The sequence below is a fragment of the Erinaceus europaeus genome, chromosome 10 (assembly GCF_950295315.1).
Source record: "Erinaceus europaeus chromosome 10, mEriEur2.1, whole genome shotgun sequence".
NCBI classification, from domain to species: Eukaryota; Metazoa; Chordata; class Mammalia; order Eulipotyphla; family Erinaceidae; genus Erinaceus; species Erinaceus europaeus.
The window spans coordinates 100,793,369-100,797,212 of NC_080171.1; positions in this window are offsets into that span (position 1 = coordinate 100,793,369).

Consider the following 3,844-nt stretch of genomic DNA (forward strand, 5'->3'; position numbering starts at 1 on the left):
TACTCTGTAACTCATGACTGAGCCTCTTTGCATGCCATGGGTTATAGGAAGAAGGCCTCACCATCTGTGGATGAACAGTTGGAGAGATCGGGAAAGGCAGCCTAGCCTGGAAGAGTAATGCCTATCTGGCATCACCCTTTTGTCTACTCATTGGGATAAGTGTCATATGAAATACGTGTGTGCGTGTGTGTAATTTTCAACTAGTTTTATTTATTTATTTATTTCCTTTTGTTGCCCTTGTTGTTTTATTGTTGTAGTTGTTCTTATTGTCATCGTTGTTGGATAGGACAGAGAGAAATGGAGAGAGGAGGGGAAGACAGAGAGGGGGAGAGAAAGACACCTGCAGACCTGCTTCACCGCCTGTGAAGTGACTCCCCTGCAGGTGGGGAGCCGGGGGCTCGAACTGGGATCCTTACACTGGCCCTTGCACTTTGAGCCATGTGCGCTTAACCCGCTGCGCTACCGCCTGACTCCCTTCAACTAGTTTTTTAAAACTTATTTTAATTATCTTTATTTATTAATTGAAAAGAGACAGCCAGAAATCGAGAGGAAAGGGGAAGATAGGGAGATAAACAGAGGTACACCTTCAGTGCTGCTTCATCACTCACAAAGCTTTCTGCAGGTGGGGACTAGAGGCTCAATCCTGGGTCCTTGTGCATTATAACATGTGTGTTTAAGCAGGTGCACCACTACCCAGCCTCCTCAAGGAGGTTTACAAATGAGAACCAGAACTTCACATTGCCACATGTGATACCAGGGGTTAAATTTAGGAGCTTGTGCTTACAAGTCTAACACACTATCCACTTTGCCACCTCTGGGCTGCACCTTGGGGTATTTTTTTTCCTCCAGGGTTATTGCTGGGGCTCGGTGCCTGCACTATGAATCCACTGCTCCTGGAGGGCATTTTTCCATTTTGTTGCCCTTGTTGTAACCCTTGTTATCATTATTATTGTTGTTGTCATTGCTGTTGTTGTTGGGCAGGACAGAGAGAAATCGAGAGAGGAGGGGGAGACAGAAAGGGGGAGAGAAAGACAGACACCTACAGAACTGCTTGACTGCCTGTGAAGTGACCCCCCTGCAGGTGGGGAGTAGGGGGCTCGAACTGGAATACTTATGCCGGTCCTTGTGCTTCGCGCCATGGGTGCTTAACCCGCTGCAGTAGTGCCTGACCTCCTCCTTGGGGTATGTTTTTTCCTTTTTTTTTTTGCCTCCAGTGCCTGCACTATGAATCCTCTGTACCTGGAGGCTATTTTTTCCCCTTTTGTTGCCCTTGTTTTTATCATTGTTATTGTTGTCACTGTTGTTGGATGGGACCTAGAGAAATCGAGATAGGAAGGGAAGACAGAGATGGGGAGAGAAAGGCAGACACCTGCAGACCTGCTTCACCGCTTTTGAAGTGACCCCCCCCCCCTACAGGTAGGGAGCCGGGACTCCAACTGGGATCTTTATGTGGGTCCTTGGGCTTTGCACCATGTGCGCTTAACCCACTGTGCTACTGTCTGGCCCCCCTGGGGTTTTGTTTTTTTATTTAAATTTTTAATATTTATTTATTTTCCCTTTTGTTGCCCTTATTTTTTTTTATTGTTGTTGTAGTTATGATTGTTGTTATTGATGTCATCGTTAGGACAGAAATGGAGAGAGAAGGGGAAGACAGAGAGGGGGAGAGGAAGACAGACACCTGCAGACACCTGTTTCACCGCCTGTGAAGCCAGGGGCTCGAACTGGGATCCTTACACCCATCCTTGCACTTCGCACCACGTGTGCTTAACCCACTGCACTACCGCCCGACTCCCCCTTGGGGTATTTTTTTTTTTAAGATTATATTTATTTATGAGAAAGATAGGAGGAGAGAGAAAGAACCAGACGTCACTCTGGCACATGTGCTGCTGGGGATCGAACTCACGACCTCATACCTGAGAGTCCAAATCTTCACCACTGCGCCACCTCCTGGACCACCCCTTGGGATATTTTTAAAAATATATTTATTGGGAGTCGGGCAGTAGTGCAGCAGGTTAAGCGCACGTGGCGCCAAGCGCAAGGACTGGAGTAAGGATCCCCGTTGGAGCCCCTGGAGCCCCACCTGCAGGGGAGTCGCTTCACAGGCGGTGAAGCAGGTCTGCAGGTGTCTATCTTTCTCTCCCAGTCTCTGTCTTCCCCTCCTCTCTCCATTTCTCTCTGTCCTATCCAACAACAACGACATCAACAATAATAATAACAACAACAAAAACAAGGGCAACAAAAGGGAAAATAAATAAATATTAAAAATATATTAATGATAGAAAGATAATCAGAGTATCACTCTGACATATAATGTCAGGTATCTAACACAAAACTTTAGAATCCAACACCTAGGAAGTTAGGCAGTATTGCAGTGGGATAATCGCACATGGTGCGAAGCACAAGGACCAGGGTAAGAATCCGGTTCGAGCCCCCGGCTCCCCACCTGCAGGGGAGTCACTTCACAGGTGGTGAAGCAGGTCTGCAGGTGTCTGTCTTTCTCTCGCCCTCTCTGTCTTCCCCTCCTCTCTCCATTTCTCTCTGTCCTATCCAACAACAACGACAACAATACTAACTAAAATAATAAAAAACAAGGGCAACAGAAGGGAAAATAAATATATATCATATAGTAATATGTATATCAATATATTATATAATATATTTATGTATATATTAAAAATAAAATCCAACATCTTATTCACTGTGTCACCTCCTGGGCCACTTTTTTTGTCATTAGGGTTATTGTCAGGTTCAGTGACCCCCGATGGCCATTTTCTCCTTTTATTCTTTTTTGTTTTTTCCTTTTTTATTTTTTTAAAAGAATTTATTTATTTATTCATTAGAAAGATAGGAGGAGAGAAAGAACCAGCCATCACTCTGGTACATGTGCTGCCGGGGATTGAACTCAAGACCTCATGCTTGAGAGACTAGTGCCTTAGCTACTGCGCTACCTCCCGGACCACTCCTTGTTCTTTTTATTTTATTATTTTTTTGTTTCCAGATTTATTGCTAAGGCTTGTGCCTGCACTACAAATCCACTGCTCCTGGCGGCCATTTTTTCCCCCTTTTATTGGATAGGACAGAGGGAAATTGGAGTGGAGGAAATGGAGGCGGAGAGAGAAAGACACCTGCCAACCTGTTTTACCGTTTGTGACACTTCCCTCTGCATGTGGGGAGCCAGGGGCTCAAACTGGAACCCTTGAGTGGTCCTTGTGCTTGGTACTATATGTGCTTAACTGGATGCATCATGACCTGAAACCTCTCCCTTATTCTTTTGATAGTGAAAGGGAGAGAGAAGAGATAGAGAGGGAGAGAGACAGAATGGAAAGACATTGCAGCACTGTTCAACTGCTTGTGAAACTTCCCCCTTACAGGTAGGGATCAGGAGCTTGCACCTGAGTCTTCATGTATGGGAATGTATGTGATCTATTGGGTATGCCGCCTTGGTCTATGTTCAATTAACCCTTGTGCAGTTGAGCTCCTTTATTATTATTTATTATTATTATCTTTATTGGATAGAGACAGCCAGAAATTGAGGGGGAGGGAGAGATAAAAAGGGAGACAGAGAAATACCTGCAGCCCTGCTTCACCACTCATGAAGCTTCCCTCCTGCATGTGGGGATCAGGGACATGAACCAGGATCCTTGTGCACTATAACACGTGTGCTCAACAAGGTGCACCACCACCAGGCTTGAAACTATGAATGCTCCTCTTTCCCCTATTGTATCACCCACTACTGTCATGCTTCTGGGTCTAGCAACTGTGTCCATTGGCTCCTTTCCTGGCCTTTATCAGCATAGCACTGTGATACCAGCACCTCCAGGCTTCCTTCTTTAGAGAAATGCCT